At 54.5% G+C, this 26,885-nt stretch overlaps 1 protein-coding gene across 3 annotated transcripts in view; it reads left to right on the top strand.

Annotated features, from left to right (window-relative positions):
* The first annotated feature begins 7,487 nt into the window (after positions 1-7,487).
* LOC105192379 (dipeptidyl aminopeptidase-like protein 6) overlaps positions 7,488-26,885 on the top strand; it is a 78,864-nt gene continuing 59,466 nt past the window's right edge. For all 3 annotated transcript variants that reach the window (XM_025298853.1, XM_011156477.2, XM_011156476.2), the window contains exon 1: positions 7,488-8,262. The gene's annotated coding sequence lies outside the window, so the exon portion shown is untranslated. The remainder of the gene's footprint in view (positions 8,263-26,885) is intronic.

Here is a 26,885-nt window from a genome sequence, read left to right as displayed (position 1 = left end):
TACCTTGCCTGCAAATGAGCAAATTATATTTAACGAATACACCGTCGGCTGAAATTAAAAATAAATATCAAACGAGAATGGAACATAGACATCGGGGCAATGTGAAATATCAAATAATTCTGAGCTAAAATCCTTCCCTTTGAAGTCTGACATTTGAATCAACGGAGAAACCAGGCAGTAACCAGGACAATAGCTTGTGCATATATCTCGTTATATCTCGCGAGATTCTCCTTTGATCCTGTCCCTTGGTCCCCGCAAGTTCGATGAAATTTGCCGGGTTAATATAGAAGCAAAATTTCCAGTCGGAACTTTGTTCCGGCAAATCGAAAGCCAATAATCGCTCGATTTGCCGTCGACCGGCAGGCGAACAAAATAAACGGAACAAAAAATACATGTTATTGTTACGACGCAATACAGACAAGCACTCCGCCCGTACAATAATATTACAAACGAATGCGCGCCGCTGCTGCATTTCCAATCTCTCTCGCATGCTGGCACCAAACCGGGCGATCTCTGCAGATCGCGAGAAGGCAATATTAACGATCAGCGACGTCGAATATCCAGCACGGTGGAAACTGGGCTGAGACCTCCGCCATTCGTAATACGTAGTACATGCCGGAGGTTTAAATGGTGCTCTAATAGCTGAAGAGCATCGCGAAGGTCGCTTTGGCACGCGAATACGCGATACGGCACACAGCCCGAGCGATTTATACATCTCAGGACTGTTCCGCCTCTTTTCCGGCGGAATCGAGGCCGCCGCCGCCGCCGCCGCCGCGTTCGGATATCGACGATATTTTTCCAATCTTTTACGTTCACCTCGAGCGGTTCATCACACAATGGGGATGATCGGAAAAAGTCGCGCTTCATCGAGACGACGATTAAGCTTCTGTTTTCATTTTTACGCTCGCTGGCGACACACACACACACACACAAACACACACACACATACACACACACACAGAGGGAGAGAGAACGTAGGATCGCGTGGCGGAATGTAGACAAAGCGCCGCGTTAGTGTAGGAATTTTCACGAAAATCGATCCCGTCGCCTCGTGGAGAAGACTCCCCGTCGCGCTGAAAGACTCGAAGACTGAATTGCCGCGAGCCCACAAGGAGCGGAGACTACGCCGACTACCCGGCCGCAGTTTCCTATCCTTGAGGGCTGCGAAACAAAGGGAAAGCGGCCTATTTCCCGCGCTGGAGGAATCTGCGCCGGTACCGCCGGGATCGCGGCGAGGGCCGGCCCATTGTCGCTGCTTCTCGGCGAACAACAACAATGCGCTGCGCGCGCGCGCGCCGATCCGCCCACGCTTTTCATCGTCCGCAAATGCTATCGGCGACGCCGATAGCGATCTTCGGCCGCGGGACAAATGAAGCGCGAGTACATCTGCCTGACTAATGAGACGCAAGCCTTCTTCTTCTCCCTTCGACTTCGAAAGTTTCCGGAGAAGCGGCCGGACTTGCGAACGGGAAGTCGAACTTGGAGAAGCGGCGGTCTCATTCGATATCTCGCAAATAACTTCACTTTGTGCCTGTTATATCTAGTGAACGAAATTGGACGAGTAATAATCGCTCCTCCGCCTGATCCGCCTGGCTTGCTCGCGGGCGAAATAATTCTCCACTTATCTGAAATCGTCTTGTGCGAAAGAGAGAATGCAGAGAGGGGTGGATGTGAAACAGGAATATATGAAAGGACGAGAGAAGGACGAAGCGAGTCCTTGCAGCGAAACATGCAGCGACCGGGAATAGTCTTAACATTTTGTGCAAGTGGATTATTACTTGGATTATTACTTTTTCTATCGCACGCGATACTAATATTTATTGTTCACCGATCGTTCAAAGTAGAAGGAACGATCCTGTCGAGCGCGTTCGTCTCGCTATTGAAGAGTCCTGTCGCCATGAAAGCACCGCGTTAGCGCGCTCCTGGAATAAACCTCTGTAGCCAGCAAGAGAGCGGGAGAGAGCCGGGCGCGGTGGGGCCGGAGGGGAAATTCATTTCTACCTTCACATCAGCAGCAGCAGCAGCGAGTGCCGCGGAATTTTTGCGAGAAAAAAGCCAATTGTCATGCGGAAGTGTCAGAGTCGTTCGAAGAACGAGACAACGGCGAGACGCGGCTTGCTCGTTGTTGTTTCGCGTTTAGCGAAACGTGGACGTCCTCGTCCACGTCGCGTCGCTCTCAGCAGCACCGCCGAGAGAGAGTCACTTCAGCGTGAAGGCTATTGTCTGCGCGGCGCGCCGACCGCCGAGGGATCTCCGTTCCTGCCGAAATTCTCAGACTCGGCGTGGCTTACGTCACGCCTTTGCGTGCAACCCTGTCCCCCCCGTGATTGTTCAACGCGCACGAAAGTACAAATCGGCTCTAACGTCAATCTCGCGTCTTAATCAGCCGGAGCAGCGCGCGGTTGTACGTAGCGTGTTGCGCGACTCGATTTAACGTGCCGCTGCGCTTCATTTTCGTCGCAGCCGCGGCGAAACTCCGCCGGAATACGTCCGACGTCCCCGAGGCAATCGAAATTTTCGCAGAGACTCCCAGCGCGTCGATCGTCGCATAATCGACCCATCTACCTCCGCTCGAAACGTCATCGGCGCGCGCGAGAGAGGGTGAATTATCTTCCTCCCTCCCTCCCTCCCTCACCCTCTTTCGCTCCCACTTTTCCTCGCCCTCTGGTCGTCCCCGTCAACGTACGGCCGCGCGCATCCGCTCCGGATCTACTTCGAATTCGCGCAAATCGAAACTGCACTTCGATCGCGAGCCCGCGAGACGAATTTCCGCCTGTGTGGCCTCTCGAAAGCTCGTTATTGCCCTTTGTACGGCCGACGTTATTCTCGAATTTATCGTGCAGGGACGAGCCCGACGGCGCGGCAGAGTTGCCAAGAGCGGCCGATTCGGTTTTTGCGACTGCAGCCGGCGGGAACGGAAAGCTCTTTATTCGGCCGGAACAAATGGCGCCGGGAATAATGCAACACGACACGGCAAGAGCACCGTCTCTGTTCGCCGTCGTCCCAGGATCCTAGTTTGCCCGTCCGCGAGTCCGCACGGAGAGAGTCGTGGCACGTTAGGTTAATAAACGTAATAAACGGGAGAAACGAGGAGATCCTGCGAAATTATTTCCAAAAGGTGTCCCCCTTTGGGAAACGCAACGGCCCCCTTTCGTCCGCACGAACGCATCGACCCTCGCCTCTCGTCGCCCCGGCATCACGTCGCCGTCCGTTCGAACGCATCGACGACCTCGAGGCGCCAAGAGGCCGGCAGAATTGGCGAGGAGGAAAGAGGCTCGGCGCGGCAAACGCGCTACGTGCAAACTGATCGCCGTGAACTTATCCGGCGCGGCGATCAAACGGCGGTCTCGCAAGAATCGGCGAGGGTCCTTGAGGTCCTTGAGGTCGCGAGCGCGCGCGCGCGCGCGAGGGAGGCTCCCCCGGACGATTAATCACTCTCCTCACCTGGCGACCTTGGCCCCGGAAACGGAAAGGTTTTCGGAGTCAAGGACGCGCATGCAATGTTTCTTGTCCCGGTCGATCGATATCCTGTGAATATAAGGTTAGAAGCCACAGAGGTGGCTTTTCATTTTGCGTGACCACGAAGGGAAGTACCGACTCGGATTGTGCCCGGCCTCGGCTTCGAGATCGACCTTGGCTGGTACCACGAGTTAACACGTGATACCCTGCCCGAGTCCTGCATGCCGCCGCTGACGTCCGAAACCTGCATGCACTTACTATTTTCGTCCGCCCTGCATTACGGCCTATCGCCGTAATAACGTTCTCGCGTGCTCTCGACCCTATCGCTATATCGGATATATCGTCTTCGCGAGCGCCTTGCGTTAAGCACCCGCTGACACACCGCGCGCGTCGGTGTCCGCTGCTGGGTACTCTCTCACACTCGCGCGCCTCCTGAGAGAGATTATTCGGCCGAGCGGGAAACGCGAGCGCAAGGTCCGAGAGAAGAGAGCGCGCTTTATGAGCCGTTCGCGTGGCAGCGCGGCTCATGACGGCGTGAGGGATTATTTTCGTCGCTCTCTACGAATGATATTTACGGGGCGAGCCGGCGACATTTACGCGCTGTGCGCGCGCGTTCCCGGAAGTAGGATAGGCGTAAAACAACAACGAGGACGGGACGTGGCGGCGGGGAGTGGAAGCTCGCTTTACGACGCCGCGAGACGTTGCGAGACGCGCGCGAGCGCGTCCGACGAGAGCGAGCTCGCTCTCACCTGAGTACTTCGATGACGGCCCGTTATCCGTTTCCGCGCGAGCAACAATGGCGGAGGTCTCCTCTGCGGTTTCCAATGTCGCGAGGTTCGGCTCTCTCCATTCGCGGGGGGGGGGGGGGGCGAGAATGATTTCTCGCTGGAGATTAAAGTTGAATGAGCTATTTCACATCTCCGGTGCAAGTTTCGTTTGAGCACTTCTGCGTGCCTCCGCGACGTCGGGAACGTTCTCGATCAAACCGTTCCGAGCGTTCGCTCGAGCGACGAGGGCGACGAGCGCGCGGCTTTTTGCAAAAATCCCCTCCGCCCATTCTGCGGCTAAATAAGCGCGGCGAACTCAATCCCGTTTTCGTTATCCGTGTACGTTTACCTCGGTGCAACACTTTCTGGCTTCAGGGAGGGAATAAAAAGAGAGGAGGCAAGATAGAGGTAGAGAAAGAAAGGGAAGAAAAGGGCGACGGGGGCAGGAAGGAAAGAGCCGCGCGGATCCGTGATAGCCACAAGATAGCCACCCCCGTAAATCCCTTAAAAGCCGTTTTGTCCGAGATGACGATCAAGCCGGACCGCGCGACAGCGGGGAAAGCGCGGGCGAGTGTGCTCTCCGGCGATATTAAAGCGCGGTCGAAGATCGATTAAGTATCTCGCGCACTCTTAATTCCCTTCGCTCCGTTTGCTCTTGCCGCTCCTTTTTCAGCCGGGTACTCTCCCAAGTTGAAACTTTTCATCAGCGACGCGGTCGAACGAGACTCAGAATCAAGCAGCATCTGGCTGCAAACGAGGCCATCTCCGACTGTGTACGACATCGCGAGATCCCGATCGGTAGCCTTCCTCGACCTCGCCTCGTTTCGCGTTCGAGGGTGCCGCGGACGGCGAGGCATTGTCGATGTTGTCCAACTGATTTTCAAAAGAGACAAAAAGAGAGAGAGAGAGAGAGAGAGAGAGAGAGAGAGAGAGAACACGGCGATTCTCGCAGAACGATCCTCGGTCGGTGGCGGTTAGGCGGAAAGGAAAAGGGGGGAAAAAAAAAGGAAAAGAGAACAAAGAAAAGTTTGGCCCGCTCTCGGCGGTCAGCGGCGTTTAATTAATTCGTCGAAGAGCCGCGCGAAAATACGCTTCCCGATATTACTCGCAAGGGCGACGCTAATTACGCGAGTTCTTCGCCCGCGCGCCGGCTAGCTGTAATTACGGAAGATTATTTCTTCGTTAATTACCTTGGTCGATGGCGCGCGCGCGCACGCGCCTGTGTTTGAGAGTGCAATCGTGTTATTACGATAATCTAATAACCGTATGAAAGTACGACCCTGCGCGGCGCGCGCGTCGCGCGCCCCATGTGAGCGCATTTCTTCGCAGCGTGTCGTAAATCGTCACGAGCATTCATCATTCGCCCGCGAGAGCGGCGCAGCGCCGTCCGGAAACCACATGAGAGCGTCCGGCCCGCCAGTATTTTATTCCATCCAGCGACGTGTCGCGAGGCTCCCGAACTCGGTTTTTTCCATCGCGGTGACGGCTCGCGGGAAGATGCGCCCTCCGACGATACAGGATTGACTTTCGCGGTGGGACGCGGGAGATACAAAGAACGCGAGATCGCGGCGTTACGCTGACGGAGGAACCGGGGAGGTTGGCGGAGGGTGAGCGAGGGCGAACGAGAGGGACGAAAGTCGGGGCGCGGAGAGATGGATGGGAAAGGGATGAAAGATCCTGAAGGGAGAGGTGGAATCACGTATAGCTCGTAGCAGTCGGTAGTAGGGGTAGTAGAGAGAGAGAGAGAGAGAGAGAGAGAGAGAGAGAGAGAGAGAGAGAGAGAGAGAGAGAGAGAGAGAGACAGAAGCCGTGAAGGGAGGAATGATGGGATGAAGCGCGAGTTGGGGAAGGATGTACGAAAAGCAGACAAAAGAGAGAGGGAGAAAGAGATAGAAAGCGGGGAAAGCTGCGAGGGAGAAGATGTATTGGATGGAAGGAAAGGTAGCGGTATTCAAGAGATCCGACGAGAGAAAAGGGGGTGAACGATGCGGGTAGGAAAGAGGGAGAGGGCAGTAGCGGCTGGAAAGTGACGTGGATAGCAACCGAGGGAAAGCGCGAGCGAAAATTTTGAAACAAGAGTGGAAGCAGGAGCGAGCTGGAGGGAGGGAGGGAGGGAGGGAGAGGGAGAGGGAGGGAGGATGAGAGATGGTAGACGCGGAAACGGTGGCGCTGAAGAGACGAAAGAGAGTTTCAGAGAAACGACAGAGAGGAGGAAAGACGAAGAACGGGGGTGCGGGATAAGAGAGAAGGGGAAGACACAGAAAGCGAGCGACAGGGGGAGAGAGAGAGAGACAGAGAGAGAGAGAGAGAGAGACAGAGAGAGAGAGGGAGGTGGAGGGAAACGCGGGCAAATTAGAGACGGCGGAATGGAGGGGAGCGGGATGACTTGAAATAGAAAGAGAGAAATTCACGTGGTGACGGCAGCGGAAACGGCGAAAAGCCGACGGCGGAACGGAGACGGAAGGTGAATTTCCGAAAACTACGGTAGACTGCATTTAAACTTCGAAAGAGAGATGTATACATGTATCACGGATGGCGAGACAGAGAGAGGGAGAGAGGGAGAGAGAGAGAGAGAGAGAGAGAGAGAGAGAGAGAGAGAGAGAGAGAGAGAGAGAGAGAGAGAGAGAGAGAGAGAGAGAGAGAGGAGAGAGAGAGAGAGAGAGAGAGAGAGAGAGAGAGAGAGAGAGAGAGAGAGAGAGAGAGAGAGAGAGAGAGAGAGAGAGAGAGAGAGAGAGAGAGAGAGAGACAAGCAGAAAGGGAAGGAGGTGGAAGGACCTAAAACATACGCCCGGAGGGTTTTCAAAATTCCTCGACCACGAAGAGACGCGAGGCGGGTGAACGGGAGAGCGCGAGCGCGAGAGCAGCGGCGAGAAGAGGGACGACGGAAGGGGGAGGGTGGTCCGCGGCGGGGTGGAAGAGCATTACAGAGACGGAAAGCCAGAGAGAGACGGCTGGATACGAAAGCGGGACGGGAGGAGAGAGCGAGGAAGAGGGAGTATCAGGAGGCCGAGGCTGCGGCGTAGCCTCAGTGCCGGCGCAGTGGCCGGGCCATCGTGTCCTGTGCCCAGGTCTCCGTGTTCTCCTTTTTCCGTCTCTGATCTCGTCGCCAGTCGTACGGACACTCCGCACGGCATCGTCGTCGTCGTCGTCGTCGTCGTCGTCGCCGTCGCCGTCGTCACCGCCGTTGCCGCCACCGCCGCCGCCGCCGCCACCGCCGCCGCCGCCGCCGCCGCCGCCGCCGCCGCCGCCGCCGCCGCCGCCGTCGTCGTCGTCGTCGTCGTCGTCGTCGTCGTCGCCGTCGTCGCAGTGGTCGACATTGCCGTCGTCCTCCTTTTCGTCGCTCGTTCTCGTAGTCCCTGTTGCGTCTCTTCCGATTCGAGATCCTCCCTGCTCCGTGGTGTTCCATCGCGCGTCCTGCCAACGTCGCGGACCTTCCACCCTCTCTCTCCCTCTCTCTCTCTTTCTTCCCCCTTCTCTCTCTCTCTCTCTCTCTCTCTCTCTCCCCCTATCCCTATCTCTCTCTCTCTCTCTCTCTCTTTGCCACTCTTCCTCTTCCTCGGTCTTCTCTTCGTGAAGTCGACGATCGAACGAACCGCACGGCGTCCGCGTCTTCGATGAGAGCCGCCGCGACGCGACGTGGTGCGACGACAACCGGCGAGATGTCTTTCTGGAAGGACACGGCCTAACCTGCTGGTGCGCGCGAGGTGCTAACGACATATTCGCGTATCGCTGGCGAACGGTGCTGGCGCGGGGTGCGCGGCTACCGCGCAAGGGAGCGACGTCGCGGTCCGATCAGCGGCCGCGGGCTCGAGGTGCGAGTCGCCGAACGATCAGCGACGATACAGTTAACCGGGATTAGTGACGAACGGAGAGAACATCCTTCGCCGGGGCAACAGCGGCCGGGAGGATCGGAGTGAAGAGGTGGGAGCCATGCCACCCGGGCGACGAGCTTCCCTCGAGGCAGCCAGCAGCAGGATCGTCCAACTACCGTTTCCCCATCCTTCGAGGCTACCGGCTCGTGCTCGCTTTTGTTGAGGTAAAAAATCCAGCGAGATCGTATCGCGAGGTCCTTCGACCCCGGCAGGACTGCGAGGAGGCTGCGCGCGAGAGAGACCGTAGCGGTCCTTTCGCTCCCGCTGATGGAGAGATCGAGAATTGTCGTTCTGGACGCAGGAGTGAAATCGCGCGAGATCGAGCGTTTGCCAGGCAAGCGTTTGTCGGGGACTCGGTGAACTTGAGAATGGCGACCGCGGGTGATATTTGGCGGATTTCTCGAGGCTCATTCGATTGCTCACGCACTCGTGTCATTCCTCCAGTGGATGGAACTCTCGCGGACGTCGCGTTTCTCCGCGGAGAATAGGAACGCAACGTGATCGGCTTTTCGTTTATTGATTACACGGACATTCGAGGCAAACGCGAATGTCTCTCAGCGAGCGTCGGAAACCGTGGCGAATCATTGGCGAGGAAAAACAAAGCGGCTCTTTTCGTCCTTCAGCTTCAGATGGAAAAAGTGTACGTATGTAAAGTTCTCCCGCTGTCAGAGAGACGCGCGCGCGCTTTTCACGCGATCTCTCGGCTGGTCGATCGCTCCCTGCGAATCCTACGTTGCCCTGCGAAAAACCCTGCGTAAACCTACTTAAATAATTCACGCGGGCTCGTTGATCCTCCAGTTGTGATTGCGCTCTCGGAATGTGAGTTTTCAAGCTGCGAATTCCGCACGACCGCTGATTGGAAGATGTTTGGCTCTCTCTCTCTTTCTCTCTCTCTCTCTCTCTCTCTCTCTCTCTCTCTCTCTCTCTCTCTCTCTTCGCCGTGATAAAAGTCAAGAGGATTACTTTGAAACTTAGTTCCGACGTCTTTTCTCGGGGAGCATTTGATGAATTACATTCTACCGAGATATTTCTATCCGATTACACGGGGCGACCGCAAAGTCGATAGACCCTTCAAAAGCCTATATTCCGCCTTGTTTCGGCGGATCTCTTCCTTGTTCCTCGAGGATCCGCGATTCGATGCAGTCGCTGCCGACGCACGTATAATCATCGTCTCATGAAGGGAGATGTCGGATTATGTCAATAACGTTCGTCGGCTTGTATCGAGTAACGACGACGTGTCCTTGGAGACAGTCGTTTCCAAGACAATCGCTCGTTGTCAGCGTGTCCCGAGATAAGACGCGTCGGCGACAGGGACAACCGGCCTCGCGCGGTACACGAAGACGGCAAAATTCGACCGTCCTCTCGAACGCTATCTTCCGCCGAAGACTCTCGCACTCCGGTAGCGTTCTAGCTAGCCAGGTGGCTAGCGAAGCGAGCTGTAGCGTGACTCGACCCCATTCGCGTGGACAATCGCGTGAGAGATACGCGGGAGAGATCTCCCGCGTTCCTCTCCGCTTTCCGCGGAATTCAAATCGCGCGAATTCGAGCAAACGAGCTTATTCTTGCGTGGTAAGCGCACGTAGAATGCGGATACCTCGTGTCTGTTGTAAAGTTTCCTATTTTTCGAGGATCGTGTGTGCGACTCGCGGTACTCTTCCACGGAGATCTTCCCTCCTCCGCTTCCGACGAGCGAGCGAATTCTTTAAATAACCGAAGAGAGGTCGTGTCGTGTCTTCTTTCTTTCCTTCCCCTCCCCCCCCTCTCTCTCTCTCTCTCTCTCTCTGTTGGTAACAGTCGACGAGAGACCCGACGTAATGCCGAAGAATTAGCCGCCCGATAAAAGTTTCAGAGATCGTTATGGCTTTCTCGTAAGCTTCCTCTACTCCAAGCAGAGTCCCCTGGCAGCTCTCTGTCCCGAGAAAGTCCACGAAAGAGAAGCGTAAAAGCGCGAGTTCACTTTGAACTCTCGCGAAAACGACCGAGAGAGGGGGGGAGAGAGAGAGAGAGAGAGAGTTGTGTTACATCGACGTCAAATAACAACGTTACGTTACGTTGCGTATCACGTCACGTGGCGTTTCCGCGAAGATTTCGCGCCGGTTAATACGGTTCGAGGGCTCGTCGCGTCCCCGGGGTGCGAAACACAGCGCAGGCATTCGGTGCATGCGTCTCGCGACGCAGTGCTTTTGCAGCTACGGGGACGTCGCATTAATTACTGGAAATCCAAGCGTGAATCATGCTGTCGCGTAAACAATGCGCGCGGACGTGAACGTCGACCGTCCTATTATTACCGTATGCTCTAGGAATTTTAGCCGGGCACGCCCGGGCTCTCGATGTCGATGGATACCCTGCTGCCGCCGCCGCCGCCGCCGCTGCCGTCACCACCACCACCACCACCACCATCGCCACCACCATCGCCACCCGCCGCCACCGCCGCGCCTCCTGACAGAACGGACGTGTGTTACGTGCGCGGTTCCCCGTGCCTGCCTGTGCCGCGTGAGGAATGACCGTGTTAATTAAGGTTCCTCGTAGACACGTATAGCGTACATCTTAGGGAGCGAAATAAATATCCGCGTAACGTGCGAGACGCCCTGCGAAACGCCCACACGCATCGGACGATTTATCGTTCTCGCGAAGGGAGTGCGTAAATGAGGAATATTTAACGGCAGGAAGAAAAAGGGAGCGAGAGAGAGAGAGAGAGAGAGAGAGAGAGAGTGGATGGGAAGAAAGGAGGGCCACCATTAGGTGCAAAAAGAAAGAGGAACATTAATGTTCGAATAGGATAAATGAGGAAATTTCGGGAGGAAATTTCGTCGTGGTCACTTTGTACAAGTACGATTTGAAGTGAATAAGACGAATAACGAGAGAGTTCATTTCGATATAACTCTCTCTCTCTCTTCTCTTTGTATTAAACACGTCAGTCTGTTCGCAATACGCCTTTCCACTCGGCAGTTTGCGAGTAACGTTCGCCGAAGTGAGAAGCGCTCAAGACCGTCTGATTCAAGAGATAAAAGAGGCCTACGTTACAGCGGCGTCGTCGTCGTCGTCGTCGTCGTCGTCGTCGTCGTCGTCGTCGTCGGAGCACGCGACTCTCGAGGGAGCGCTTCGGTAGGCTCGTTTTATTCTTCTCGCGTCCATTTGCAGGCGATGCAAAGCGAGACGGGAGCGCTCGTAAAGCTCTTCCGGCTGTTTGGCAGCGCCTGTGGGAACAAACGGAGTGACGATGAGCGTCTTCTTCCTCCGCGATATCTCCAAGCACCGATTTCGCATTAATCCCGGATGAAGTCGCTCTCGGCCCGGTTCACATCGGCGTTCGAATTCAGCGCGAATCCACGGCGTCTTCCGACGACCGCGGATTCGCACTCGAGGTCACCTCGAAGAGATCGTCGCGAGAGGCGGGACGCCTTCGGTCCGTCGACGGATCCTCAGTGCCGCAGCGCGTCAGCAGCGATCGACCTGACACGACGATGTCCGATAATCGCGTTGTCGACATGCATACATGCGGCTAATAAAATTAGGGTAAATATATAGAAAAGGGTGCATCTGACCAATTCTTTTTTCAGTTTGAAATATGTTACAAAGGATGAAATTCTGAGTGACTTTTCCTAATACAATTATATGGGGGTCGCTTGTAGTTTCTGAGATATTTGACTCAAAAGTTTTATAATTGTACGTTGAAGTGTATTTGAAGTAGACAAGCAGTTTTCATTCACTTCAAATATAGGAATCAGTACATATAAGCCGGAGAGGGGCTCCGCCTCTCCCCCGCGCCCCCTCCCCCCCCAAACAAGTCCTAACTTAACCTAACTTATTGCATCTTTATATATTTTTGGACATTGTTGAAAAAAAGTTCTCCTAAGATCTATCACCTGGCTTATTCTATCTATCTACTTAGATCTATCAACTTAGACTTATTATAATATCTGCATATAATTAGGTGTTGTGGCTTTTAAGGAGATCTTTTCAACATCGCCCGGCAATATATAAATATGCACTAAGTTAGGTTAGGTTAGGGTCTTTTTGGGGAGGGGGTGCGGGGGAGGGGCGGACTCCTCTTCCGCTTAAATGTACTGTTTCCTATATTTCTATACATTGTGTTTGGATTAATTGTTTGAATTGTACTGTAAATAACGTCGGCTTATGATATCTGGAATTTAATTCCAGGATAATCAAAATTCCAAAACTTTAAAATCAAATATCTCGGAAATTACAAGCGACTCCCATATACGGTAGTTGCATCAAGAAGTCACTCAGAATTTCATCCTTTATAACATATTTGAAAATGAAAAGAACCGGTGAGGTGTACCCCTTTCTATATATTTACCTCTACTTCAAGTATTACTTCAACGTACAATTATAAAATTTTTTAATCAAACATCTCAGAAACTATAAGCGACCTCCATATAATTGTATTAGGGAAAGTCACTCAGAATTTCATCCTTTGTAACATATTTGAAAATGAAAAAAAAATCGCTGAGGTGTACCCTTTTCTAAATATTTACCGAAACTAGCCGATCCTCTAATGAATTATGGCGGAGCCTCGCGACAGAAATCCCTCGGTCGATCGGCTCGAGCCGATCGAGTTTTCACGACGTTCGGTTACCGCGCTGACGTGGCTGACGGAACGTACTCACGCGCGCGTCGGAATCGGGATGTCGCGCGATCCCGACGTGCTGGACGCGCGATGTCATAATTCCTCTCTTCAACGACGACGCGCTGATTTCCCCGCGACGGAATCGTTCCCGCGAACTCGCAATGTGCGCGGCCAGTCGCCCGTGTCCCCTCCGGGCGCCCATTAATTTCCCGTCGGGCGTTTCCCGAATCTAATTTTGTATCATCGCGGCCGCGGAGTGTGTCGCGAAAGCGTGAGCTCACGCTCCCGATTCCGCCGCGCCGCGTCGGCGCGGCGACGTCAAAGTCCCGGCTCAGACAGATCGTCGGGATCAAGAACGCGTTGCAGGAATACCGGGAAGAATACTCCGAAGCGCGATCTCGCTTCTCAGGTTGTTTGGAAACGCGAGTCAGCCGCGGACGGAATAGTCGTTCGTTTCAATCCCCCGCCAGTCAATGTATCCGCGCGAGATTTACCGAGTTAGCCGCTACTTCCGTCACAAAGTAGGCCAATAGGCCGAATTAGAATTTGAGGAAGTTCAGCGTGCGCACGTACGCCGAGAGAGATGGAAATTCCGAGTACGTCGTCATCGAGCGAGGAGGAGCCACCGCGAGCGCGGCGGGAGCACCGGGAGTTTTCTTTCTCCTAATTTTAAATTCGCTGTGGGATACCTGGCACTCCCGGGAGAAATAGGGCGCCCGTACGGGAATACCTAACGATGCGCGCGTACTCGCGGCCCGCGCGGAATCGCAAACAATAATAACTCGCGCCCGCGGAATCGCCCAGCCGCTCGCTCGGTGTCTACGTGACCGATCTGATTAAATTCCTTCGCGCTTTCTCCCCCGCCCCCCTCTCGCCCCTCTTTCTCTCTATCTCTCTGTGAGAGAGGCGATCGACGGCACGGCACCGAGAGGGTCGTCCAGGACCGTCGGCCGCGCGAGTCTCCTCGTCCGCGAGGCTGTAAGAGAAGCATCGCACATCGAAATGATGCTTTCCGCCGAGCGAGGAACCCGCTCGTCCCCCGTTTTGATAATAATTGCAATAATAATGATAATAATAATGAATCCGGTTTGCCGCGCGGATTTCTCTCCCTCTGCTGCCGCCGCGCGTCGGACGCGTTCCCAGCTGCGGCCGCCATTTCTGCCGTTTTATTTTTCCCGTTGTTATTATTATCAGCGAGGTTTTCATGTCCGATATCGGATGCAGCCGGGATTCCCGCAACAGCGTTATCGATGACTACGGAAACGGATATTTCCGGATCTTTGGGCACGCGCGAGATAGAGGGAGAGGGAGGGAGGGAGGGAGAGAGAGAGAGAGAGGGAGAGAGGGAGAGAGTCCGCAGTGGCGGGGGGAGAGTGAGAAAATATCCAGTGGAACGCAAGCGGATACAAAGCGCCGGGGCCTCTCGGAAATCATCGGCGGTCGTTCGTATTGCCATTAATCGACGTGTCGAGCATAACGTCGCTTAATTATCGATGATTTACTGCGGCGCGTATCGCACGTGGCGCGACCTCCCAATCTGGATACGCCGAAAATAATGCGAGCGACGACGATGAAGGCGGCGAGTGTAGTTATCGGCGGACGCTTCTTTTTGCGATCGAGAGGCAGTTACTCGGAGAACAATTGCCGCTTAATTGTCGATGAAACATCGGACGCGCCGCGTCCGTCGTTTATCACTGCGCGGACGCGCGGTTATCAGCGCGCTCTTTCACGCGCGAAGTCTGATTTATTAGCGTGCGCTTGTTATTCAAGCCGAAAAATTATCTCCCAGCGGCCCGCCGGCGAAATTCTAACGCGTCGTCGCGCTCTCTTCGCCGCGCGACCTCGCACCGTCGAATTCGGTCCTCTCCTCCGACGGCCGCGCGTGCGGTGCTTGGGATTCATCTTTATTCCATTATCGTTCGAATCTAATGGCCGGGAGGCCATCGACGCTGGTGCGGACGATGCGGCATTTCGTGCATCTCCGACGATGCGCGTCACGTCACGTCGCGTCGCGTCGCGGCGTCACGCGAAAATGTCGAGCTCGGCGCAACTGTCACCTCTTCGCATGCGTACGGACGTACGTAAAGGTGAAAATTAAAATTACTCCCGTCGTTTATTCCCATTCTGCTTGCCTCTCTCTCTCTCTCTCTCTCTCTCTCTCTCTCTCTCGGTCCGGCACCATACCGCGGGGAAACGTCGGTCGCAATTTCGCGGAAAGTCGAGTGTTGTCTCGAGCTCGCGCTTCTCGCGGACGATCGAACGACTTGACGCGTCTTGACGTTGAGCCTTTTCACAAGTTCTCACGAATATCCGCGCAGATTTGACGTCCGGATATTAAGTCATCGCGCCACCCAACAATCGCAGCCCCCCTACCGCGGCTCTTCGTCTCGCTCGGTGCTGGTATAATCGACGCTGCATAAAATTGTTCAACTCGGAGCGTGCTTCGGTTGATTAGCTGATTTATCAAGGAAAACGAGCGGCGCGGAGAGTCGCTTGTCGCAGAGCGGAACATCCATCTTAGTCGCCGCAAAAAGCAGAGGAGGAGGAGGAGGGGGGGGCTGCGGGACGCGAAGCATGCGGGCGCGAGAGCGTAAAGCTGGAGCGGCAGGCTCAGCTCGAGCACGCGCCGGCCGCGTTCGCGCGCTCCGCCGCGAAACGGAAATGATGAATTAATGGCGTTATTAGCGTTGTGCTTCTTCGACGATGCCGGTGGGCGAGCCTGCTGGAAGTAAGTAACGACGCGGGCGGGTGGACGCGACGTTCCGCGGCCCCGTCGCCGTTTATCACGTCGGCAACTCGGCGTTATCTTGACGCGCGTGTCTCGCGCGATTCCGCCGAGTCCGTCGCGTCGGCGCGATGAATCGATCGACTCGTCGAGGTTGAAGGAACCCAGCCGCGCGAACTCGCACGCTTAATTCCTCCTCGGCCACGCTCTCGCATTGCGCATTGCGGCTCGTCCTTCCGCGGCCTTCCGCGTCGCCTCGGCACGCTTAGAATTAATAATAACAGGCCGCGATCGCGACTCGCACCCCCTCGACTTGTCTCGCTTGTGCGAGAGCAAACAAACTCGTCCGTCCGCGCGCGACGGCCCGGGTTCGAAGTTGTCGCGAGAGAGTCCCGGAATTCCAAGGCGACGAGAGCAGGAAATTCGACGCAGCGCATTCCTCGCGAGATCCCCCGCGGGAACTCGGCTCGAGCGCATTTCGACTCGCCGCTGCAGTCTTCCCGGCTTTACGGAGAGGAAGATGAAGAAAAGAACAAGAGCGAGGAGACGAGGCAAGAGGAAGAAACTAAAAGCGCGCCGGTCGACAGGCCGCGGCGCGGCATCGCGCAGGCAGGGCGACTTTGTTCGCGATGGAATTTCGCGACTCTCGGAAAATGCGGAATACGCGAGATACCGGGAACTCGCTCGCTCGCTCGTGCACTCGCCGCTAAATGAATCGTGCCGATGACACGACGACACGACGCGACGCACTCTCGTCGCGAATACGTGCGGCCGAACGAGGAATTAATATCCCATCGCAATTTGCACGCGGCTTCGGCGCGCTGCTCGCGCACGGCTCGACGTCGCGCTCATCATCGCTCGGCGATTCATCATCGAGCGCGGGCCGCAACGACAGAGGCGCGCGCGTCCGTGGTGCTAACGACAGCTCGCCGCTAAATTATCCGTAATGCGGCAAAAGTTAATATCTGGCGTGACACTTGTCGGTCGACAGAGTGAGAGAGAGAGAGAGAGAGAGACAGCGCGAGAGAAAGAGAAAAAGTACGAGAGAATTCGAAGCCGCACACAAGACAAACATACGTATCGCATCCTTGACGACGACGACGACGACGTCTTCTCTTCCACCCTCGGGCGAGATCGCTCCTCGCCGATACTGATCCCTCGCGTCGACGCGCCCTTGAAGGCGCTCCTCCAATGCCGGAAATCATTTTCTCTCTGCGGAATAGCGGCAATCTAGAAAGCAACCGTCCCCCGCCCTGTCCCCGGCATCGATCCGGCCGGCAGTTTCGTCCCGAATGCGAAAAGGATTCGCAGGATGTGTGTGGTCCATTCCATACCATCCTGACAATCGCGCTCTCTCGCCCGTCCGCTTAGTGATGGATAATCGGCCAATTATCGAGTGGCGCGGCGCGTTGCCCGTGCGACCGTTTAATAGTTGAAGAAGTTGGCGCAAACAGGCCGGTGTCGCCGACCGCAACGAGTCCGCGCGTCTTGGCGAGCCGAAGAAACACTCTCGCGGCCGACTAATTAACCGTGTTTATAAGGGAGGAGCGCGGGCGAGCCGAGGCAGAGGCTTTTACCGTATCGCGCTTCGGCCGCGAGCCTGCCGCTCGCCGTTGTGTCGTGCTGCGTCGACAGTTTGTAGCCACAAACTGGCCGGGCCGACCACAAATCCCATTATACGTCTCCGCTTCGGCGTCCTTGTGTACGTCTCGTCGTCTTCTTCCTCCATTACTTATCTCGTTTAATATCTTCCTCGGAGAGGAGATCCTCGCCCGAGCGTCCGTTTAATAGGACTAATAAGATTTTCGGTCACGAAGAGAGCGGCTATACTTTTACGCTTCGAGGTATCGGCGTGATCTCGTTCGGCTCGGTCTAACGGAATCAAGCGTAGTCGCGCCGAGCGGAGCACGTTAATTCGGTGAGTTAACGCCAAGTAATAATGTCCGCGCGATAAATCCGGTACAATTTGTCGTTACGAGACGCTCGCTGCCACGCTGCCGCGCTGTGTTTCGTTCGCGATTCTCCGCGGAGCGAAATTAGCGAGCGTCAAAATTGCCGCGATGCGCCGAAACATCACGTCGCATATCGCTCGTCTCGCAGCGCTACGCTCTCGAGATTGCGACACTCCTCGTCTGCGCGTACCTAGCTGTATCATCGCGTTCAACCGGATCGCCGGACCAACCGTATTAGTAACTCATATTTCATCGCGTTTCTAGCTAAAACATGCCGGCCTTTTCGTCTCTCCGGAATATTCTCGAGCGACCGAGAACCTTTTTTCGGAGAACCGCGCGCGCGTTTCTTTCCGCCTCACCGTTCCTGTTCCCCTTTTCTCGGCTTTTCTCTCTTTCTCTTTCTTTCTTTCTTTCGAAGAAAACAGAGAAGATCGAAGGAGGGAAGTTTCGAAGATAAGGCACGTCGTCGTTGATTTTCGGGGAACACGCGCCCGCGGCGCCGTCGGCGGAGCCCGGAGGCGCGGTGGAATCTACCGCTTCTCCCTCCGCCTCCGCGGAATTTAAATATCCATTATAATTTATTATTATCTTAACGGAGAACGTGGAAGAGAGGAAGAGAGAGAGAGAGAGAGAGAGAGAGAGAGAGAGAGAGAGAGAGAGAGAGAGAGAGAGCCCGACGAGACGCGACGCGGCAGCGTCGAAAGTGAGAATGAGAAGCTGCACCGAGAAGCTCGCACGCCATCTCCGCGTAAGGGCGCCGCTTGTTATTTTTCCACATCGCGATACATTGTTGCTCGGCGATTGCCAGCGTCTCAATTTTGGCCCGTCTCGCGTGCGCCGCGAGCTGAGAAATCCCGCGTTCGTTTATCTCCTCTCCGAACACACCGAGACTCACTCGATCGCAAGATCAGTTCCGCTCGCTCTCTCTCTCTCTCTCTCTCTCTCTCTCTCTCTCTCTCTCTCTCTCTCTCTCTCTCTCTCTCTCTCTCGCGGCCTGCTCTAGTCGCGCGAAAATGGCATTACCCGTCACGTATAAACCGCGTTTGAAATGAGCCCGGGCCGTTCGTACGAGGAGGAGCTGGTCACAGGGAGGGAGGGAAGGAGGGAGTTCGCGACGTACCCCGGACGCGCACTATTCCGGATTAATCCCGAGTGATTAACATTCACGACGGCGAATTAGCCGGCCGTATTGCCACGCGTATTCGCGGATGGACCGTGTCGGGACCTACGAACTGCTAGCGACAATGCTTCCGAGTAATTAGTAGTCTGCCCGGCTTCGGAGCGACGGCGGGCGTCACGGAACGACGGGTCGGTCGGGACTACTCCGTGGTAGGTAACAAGAGTTCGGGGGCGCTTGTGCACATCCATCGCTAATTCGATATTCCCCACAATCCCGAAGTTTCCAGGCGCCGCGCGTCATCCGTCCTGTCGTCCTGCTTGCGGACGCCGCGCACCACTAGACCACCGCCCGCCATTCGGCAGCATTTCGCTTCTCCGCTCTGACCTTCGGGATTTTCCTCCGGATTCGTCCCGGAACGTGAACGTCACATATTCGCCCTCTGCCTCTGTCTCTGCACGTGCATCGCGGATTACTCGGCGAAGTCAGCTGGCACGGACGCAGCGCTATCGATCGCGTGCGTGGCGCTCGCTGCGTTGCAATATTGTGGCGGATTACGCGCTCCCGGATACACGACTGAATCGGCTCCTGCGCGTTTTCGAACAGGGAATTAAATTAATATCCCTCGCTGTCTCTCTCTCTCTCTCTCTCTCTCTCTCTCTCTCTCTCTCTCTCCCTCTCTATTCGGGGATGAAAGGGAGAAGAGGAGACAAGTGCGTGTATCGACGATCTCTCCCGAAGACTTCTCCTCGAGGCGACCGTCCTCCGCTATCGGGACGATGGGATCATCGCGAGGCAGGAATTTGTTGCAACATTCGGCAGAAAAGGCGGAGGTAGCGCGTTTCGCGAAGCTGTTTCGCCGTTTAATGCAAACTGCTCGCCAGGCGTTATCGTCTCGAAGCAGCAGCGCGCGGCGACGAATCGTTCGGAAGGAAAGCTCGTTCGGTCTGACTTTTCAAGACGCTGAGCGAGGAGCGGCGGAGATCGCGGAGGGGGACAAATGTATTCATGCACGACAATTCCCCGATGCGGAGTTGCGATGAATCTCGAAGTGAATTCTTCGACGGTTTCCGAGGGCTGTATTAGCATACAGCCCGGGCCTCTTACGAGATTGGTCGGAGCAATGGCGGCGCGATGGTTAAAAACACCTTTTCAGCAGGAAACAGGGCGCGGTAAAGAGAGCCTTCCCCTCCCCCCCCCCTCTCTCTCTCTCTCTCTTTCTGTCCTTCTCTTCTGCGAACATTCATCCCTTTCAAGGGCCTCCTCGATGTGTGTGCCAGAAGGCTCTTACGCTCGAGAAACACACAGAGAGAGAGAGAGAGAGAGAGAGAAAATTCCACGCGACGTGACCGAGAGAGCGCAACGGTTTAATGCATCTCCCGAAAGAGCGGCATTAATATTTGCATCACTTTTTGGCCGGCACCCTGGCTGGCTGGCCGCCTGCTCGCTCGTTCGTTCGCGCCGCTCCAATTTTTTAGTCGAGAATCGTCGGGCGAAAGTTTTTCGCCCGACGGTAACGGAATTCCGCCGCGTGTGCATTAACGTCCGCCATAAATTAATACATATGCGCGGTCGCTTTTTTTTCTCGTGCGTGGAACGGAACTTGTGCGTGTCGGGAGATAACGTTGTCGAAATAATTTCTATCATCGCACGCGCGAGCGAATAATAATAAGCGCCGGGGCGCTTGTCGTCGAGGGCGATCGAACGACGCCCGAAAATCTGTCCGGCGTCGAATTGCCGTGTCTTCCAGATTAACGCGGCGAATCGCGGCGGTGGATTCGCGCAGCGAACGACCCCCTAGAGTGGCCCGGATAAGAGCAGGGGCCTCGAAAATCAATCGCAGAGCGCCGCGCGCCGCCGACTCGATTCAGCCGGAGGAGAAGAAGAAACATGTGCCATTTTTAAAATGCATTCGCGCACTCGGGCGTTTATATTTGCAAGCGACACTCTGCGCGTCACGCAACATTTTCACAGTGCGGATTTTTCTCCTCTCCCTCCCATTGCCGTTCCTCCCCGCCTATCCTTTTTGTCCCCTCTCTCCTCCCTTCCTCCCTCTCTCTCTCTCTCTCTCTCTCTCTCTCTCTCTCTCTCTCTCTCTCTCTCTCTCTCTCGCTGTTCGTCCCTTGTCGCGGAAAATGGGATTACAGTTTCATCGAGAAACTACATTCGCGCATTATGAAGTGCCGGCGCGCCCGGTTCTGAATGGCGCTCGAGAGAATTAACGTTAAACATTACGCGCGCCCGCGCGCGTCGAGAGAGGGATCCTCCGGACGGCTCGGACGGTATTTATCCTGTGCCGCGCGCGCGCGCGCGCGCGCAGGCGAATGAGCGTCCGTCCGGGCGCAAAAATATCCGATATCCGTGACTTTCGACGCGGCGACGCTTGATGAAATAATATCTCGACACGGGGAGCGCAGCGAGCACCTGTGGCGTTCGCCGACAGCGGCTGTAAGACGAGCTCGTTAAACATGCGCCAAGTATTCTCCGTCGGCCTTGACCACTCTCCGATCTGCTGGTGGACTCGTTAAAATCGGCATCTTCGTCCCGGCTAGCAGGAAGAGAGGAAAAGAGGAGAGAGAGAGAGAGAGAGAGGAAAAAAAGGAAAGCGAGGAAGAAAAATACAATTACGCGCCGTCTCCGGCGACCCTGCTTGACGAGGGTGAAACGTAAATTCAATGATCGTCGATCGCGACACTCGGCCGCGCGCGTTCGAACGGAAGGATCGATTTCGGAATTTATTCGCGCGTCTGGTCGTCTCGATGCCGCTCTCGGAGGGTGCAGCTGACGGCAGCGGGCGTCGCAGTCCTTCGTTTCCTTTCTCTTGTCTGTTCCTTTTTTCTCCTCTCGTCCTGCTCCCCCTCAGGGGGACGTCCGCTTTGAGCAAATATGTACACGGGCCAAATTGCAGTCGTACATTGTCGAGGCTCGCATCGGAGAAAACCGATCCCGCTCGCCGACGCGAGCTTCCCCGTGCGAAACGCGCGAAATCTAAACTTCCTTATCGCGGAACCGCCCCATCGCTCGGCCGCCGAGACGGGATCCTCCGAAGCGCGAGGTCGAGGTATATGTTTATAGCGGTACGCGCTGATACTTCTGATAAGCCGATAATCTGATAATCGGTATAATAAGCAGCTACACAGGCGAAGAGTAATGGGTCCCGGGATCTCCTTTGGCGTCTTGGCGCCCGCCGAAGCTGAGGAACTTTCTTCGGCGAAACACGCCTCTCGGCTGAGTCATTAACGACAACGGCAGGAAACAATCAAGTCACTCTACTTGGCCGGCCGCGAGAGCTCAATTATCGCGGGTTCATATCGCGCGCCGGCTCGCCTCTCTCGCCCGCCTCGTCAATAGAATCCTTATTAAAAAACTCCCTGCGAGGGCAGCGGAGCTGGGGAGGGGGGGGGGTGGCGAGAACGCGGGGAAATCTTATTTCATGCAACTTTGCTTTCACCCGAGTTTCCACGCGATAGAGAGAGAGAGAGAGAGAGAGAGAGAGAGAGACTGACTCCGTCTCTCCTGCGTCAGCTTCGCTCTACTCGGCGAAGGGCTGCAGAGGGATGCGATTTCATGAAAATTTCAACGAGACCTCCTCAAAACATTCGTCGATTGTTCGCTCAGACTCGACCGTCGCGCATTACCCACCCCTCGTCGTTTTATGTATAGGCTGAATCATTTATCCCTAACGAGAAAGCGCTCCGATCGGGCCAATCTTCTCTAATTGCGCGTCTGGTCGCCGGCCTCGGTGCAACGCGAGGACAATCCTTGCGCCAGGACGAAGGCGCACGTACGACACACAGGTAGACGATAAGTTACGCAAGTTACGCTGCTCCAGATAGCTCGGGAGAGTCCGCCGCGTTTCTACGCGTCTTCCAATATAACAAGCCAAGTCGAAGTTCTCGCCGCGCAACGAGGCGCGCGCCCGCGGCGGACGAGATCTAATAAGTTTCGCCCGGCCCCCCTCTTCCCGCTCGGGTGCGAGCATTTGCATAAACAACGACGCGGCTGTAAAGCCAAGTTTTCGCGGCGCGGCTGCTTCTTCATCTTTAATCGCGGCCGCTCGTCGTCGAGCAACGCCCAGAGACCAGCGTAATTTTCACCACCTCGGCCGGAGGCGTCCATCTGTTGATTTGTCGCCAGAATAAAAGAATCGCCGATGACGCGAGGATTCATTGCGAAAGCAGAGGGGAGAGCTCCTCCTCTCGTTCATTCTCCGACTCGGAGTTTCGCACGCGCGCTCGCAGCCGCGGGACACGTCCGCGGCCGATCCGCGCGGCGTAAAGACCGTATCGCACTGCAATTGCGATTCTTCCTCAACCAATCAGAAAGCCGTCCAAACGACAGTCGTGAGTCGCAGCCGCGAGTCGCTGCTTTCTGATTGGTCGAGGAAGAATCGCAATCGTAATCGCAGCCGCAGCCGCAGTCGCGAGTCGCCAGTGTGATACGGCTATAACGTGTTTTCGTCATAATCGCATTTATTTAATAGTATGTAGAATTCGGTGATCATTAGAATAAGGTTATATCTAGTGTTGTTTTATGTGTTACATATTTTTTTTTTTAAATGTCAAAACAATTTAATAAGGAGATAGACTATTATTTAGTAGATCTATCCATGAGTGGTAGAGCTATCTATGGTTTCACCCACATCTTCCTGCGTGGTAGTGTCTTATAATACTCCGTAATTATAGCAAATGTCACCATTGCACATATCTTCTTTTATCAAATCCATATTCATACAGAAAATGCTCTTGCAATGTTAACTAAGTATTTTGCCGCAGCCGCGATCGCCAATCGCAAGTGTGATTGGAAAACAAGAAATCGCAATCGCAGCCGCGAGTCGCTAGTGTGATACGGTCTTAAAACGAGCCGCGAGCGATATCACGCGCGAATTGTCCGGGCTTATCCGGCATGTTTCGAGGGAGCGAGCGCGGCCGCGTCGCACCGGCGAGTATCACGTGGGCACAGTACTATAAGAAAGAACAGTAGGTTCATTCAGCACAAAATAGTGCGAACGGTCGTTTGTCGCGCATGACCGAACTGCACAACCGACAATATGGCGGCCAATAGCTGTCAAAATGTGTTAGTGTAAGCAACCATATGACCGAATTTTTAATATAATATTGTTGTTTTATTAAAATCAGTAAAATGAATGAAAGAGCTGGGTATAAATGTTGTGTGTAATAAACTGCAAAAGTGCAAATTTATATTTGCAAAGTATTACATTTTGTTTTAATCAAAATGTGTCCCCTTCGAAACAATACAATATAAAAAGAAAGGCGGACCTCAATATCATTTAGTCTTCGAGATTTTTTACCTGTTACGTTTGAAATTTAGCACCATATATATATATATATATACATCTTTCTGTATTATAATTGGTAATATGCTATATATTATTAATTATAATATTATTAACATGTTATATCAATAAAGTTCATACTTTTATATTATTTTACAACGTATATTATAGATTTGACAGTAAACATTGAAAACCAGCAATAAGTCTGTTTTAGCTACTATTCATTGTCATTCAAATTATAACTCGCGCCAACAACCAATAACATGGCGGTCTTGTAGCACCTGAGATCAAAAGCACCGCCACCGAGTGAACCTACTGTTCTTTCTTATACTGTGACGTGGGACTTCCCGAAACAATTCCCCTGATCGACTAGCGTTCTCCCTCCCTCCCCGTTGCCCTCTCATCCCGGTGTCTCCTTCCCGACGGCTCGAATTCGCAGCGCGACTCGCGGGCGCGAGAAGGACACGCGTATCGGCAACGCGATATCGCGACGGGAGTCGTGTCGCTGTGACAAGCCGACACCGAGCGACCGCTGCTCGTCGTCGTTAGCCGATAACGCCGAAAGCCACTCGGGCATCCATTATTACGCGGCCGAAGGGCGGGAGGAGGGGGGGGTGTTCATTAATCGCCGCCGTGCTCCGCGGGGAGCGTGCCGTTCCGTTTTCCGCGTTAACCACGAGCGCATGGCCGGGATCTGGCGGTCCGTTTGTAGCGCTCCACGGGAAAACGCAATCGATTCGACAGCGCGGGGAAACGAGGCGTGGCGGCCGAGCGATTTCACGATTCCGATCGTCCGCGTCGTCGCATCCAGCGGCTGCTCGAGGGACACGTGCGCGAAGATGATCCACGAGGAGGCGGTCGCCTCTTGTACTAGGTGCGCAACTAAGTCTCCGGGTTTTTCTGATCAATGAAAAATGGAAAATTTCAATTTCAGAAATACAAAAGATGGTTTATTCGAAGTATCGGCCCTCGCTAGCTACACACATTTTTGCCATCTCTCTGGCGATATCGCGACGATAAAACGACGCGTCTTTGGACCGAAAGCATTCATCCAACGAATTTTGCACTTGTTCGAAATTGGCCAAGTGTTGCCCAGCCAAGCCATGCGTCATCGACCGGAACAAGTGATAATCGGAAGGTCTGGCGAATACGGCGGGTGCGGTAGCAGATCCCGTTTCAGCGTTTTGATGGTGTCCTGGACGATGGGAGTGCGATGGCACGGAGCGTTGTCGTGCTGCAATATCACTCGTTCCCGTGTCTCGTGTCCCATTCTGGCCGTTTTTCGAGCAATGCATGGTTCAAATTGATCAATTGTTGTCGGTAGCGATGCCCATTGACAGTTTCGCCCGGCTTTTTTTCAGCAGCTCATAGTACACGATTCCTTCCTGGTCCCATCAAACGCAGAGCATTGTCTTCTTTCCGAAGCGATTTGGCCGTGCCGTCGATGTTGATGCTTCGCCAGGTGAAAGCCAGCGATTTTTTGCGTTTGGGATTCTCGAAATATATCCACTTCTCGTCGCCAGTAACAATTCGATGCAGGAAACTCTTTCTTTCATGCCGCGAAAGCAAAATTTCGGAAGTGGCTCTTCGATTTTCCATCTGTCTCTCAGTCAACTCATGCGGCACCCATTTTCCTTCCTTTGGAATTTCTGCCATGGCATGTAAACGTTTGGAAATACCTTGGCGAGTCGCGTTTAATGCCTCCGCAAGTTGCTCTTGTGTTTGCGTATCATCTTCATCCAATAATGCTTGCAGATCGGCGTCCTCAATTGTTTTTGGTCTTTCGGAGCGCTCCTTGTCCTCAGTGTCGAAATCGCCACTTCTGAAGCGTTTAAACCAATCTTCACTGGTAGTTTTCGATGGTGCATGTTCGCCGTAGGCCTCCTCGAGCAAACGACGTGCTTCAGCTGCACTTTTTTTTTTCAAGTTAAAGCACAAAAGCAAAGCTTCCCGCAAATGCTGTTTATTTGGCACAAAACTCGACGTCTTCGTTGTTAGAAAAAATATTTTTGTCCAAGCTATAAAAAAACACAACTTCAGACATGTATGTCGACTACATGTGTCGTTAGCGCCATCCATGTGTAAAACCCGGAAACTTAGTTGCGCACCTAGTAAATGCCGGACGCGGTCGCTTGCGGAAGGATTCCGCGTTGACTCGCTCGCCCGCTCAGTCTCGCGCCAGCGACGTGCAAATGCACATTAGTCGGTTACTTACACTTCCATTCTCGAGGTACGCGTCTCTCTCTCTCTCTCTCTCTCTCTCTCTCTCTCGCGCGTGTACGTGTTAATGCAGAAACCTTGCAGCATTCCCAACGACACCGTGCGCGCTTTTGCCCAGCTCGCTAATGCGCCGACGAGCGTATACGCGCGCGAGCTGCGGAGGCGAGCCGAGCGGAGCCGAGCCGATCGCGAGGCAACATCAAGCGACGCGGGCTTTCCCCTTACTCTCTCCGATTCGATTAATCGCGCTCCCCGCGCGCGCATTTCAATTAAATCCGACGGGCGAAAGCCCGCGCGAGAGCGAGCCTGCAGCCTGCAGCCGATGATATTACGCGGACTCCGTAGCGAGAGGGGAGTGAGTGAGCGAGCGAGGGAGAGAAGGGGAGAGACCTCGTAAGCCGATTATGCCGAGAGACGCGGAGTGACTCTTGAGTAATTCATTACGGCGAATGTACTTTTCTGCTCTCAATAGAAATAAAAGATCGGCGGCACACGTGCCGTTACCGTCGCGTCGTCGTCGTCGTCGCCGCCGCCGCCGCCGCCGCCGCCGCCGCCGTCGCTCGTGGAAATCGATGTTTGGAAGTGCGCCACAAATAAAATTCGGGCTGACCTTTTTCCATCCCTTATCCCTTCGGCGTCGATCTTATTAGACGACCGCATTTCGCTCGGTCGTGTCTCGCTCGGTGTCTCTACCTGTTAAAAAGTGAGGGTCGCTCGGAATTCCGCCAGAATCGCGGCGCGTTTTCGAGCGTCGAGATGAGGACCGGCCGAGGGAGAGAGAGAGAGAGAGAGAGAGAACTCGACGTAATTTGTCCGTGTGTATTTTCGATACTACAGAGTTCTCTTCCAGCTCGCCGGACGATCCTTCCGGAGGCGACTCCCTCCC

This window comes from Harpegnathos saltator, unplaced genomic scaffold (assembly GCF_003227715.2).
Source record: "Harpegnathos saltator strain DR-91 unplaced genomic scaffold, Hsal_v8.6 scaffold1, whole genome shotgun sequence".
NCBI lineage: Eukaryota > Metazoa > Arthropoda > Insecta > Hymenoptera > Formicidae > Harpegnathos > Harpegnathos saltator.
This window is presented reverse-complemented; position numbering and strand designations above follow the sequence as displayed.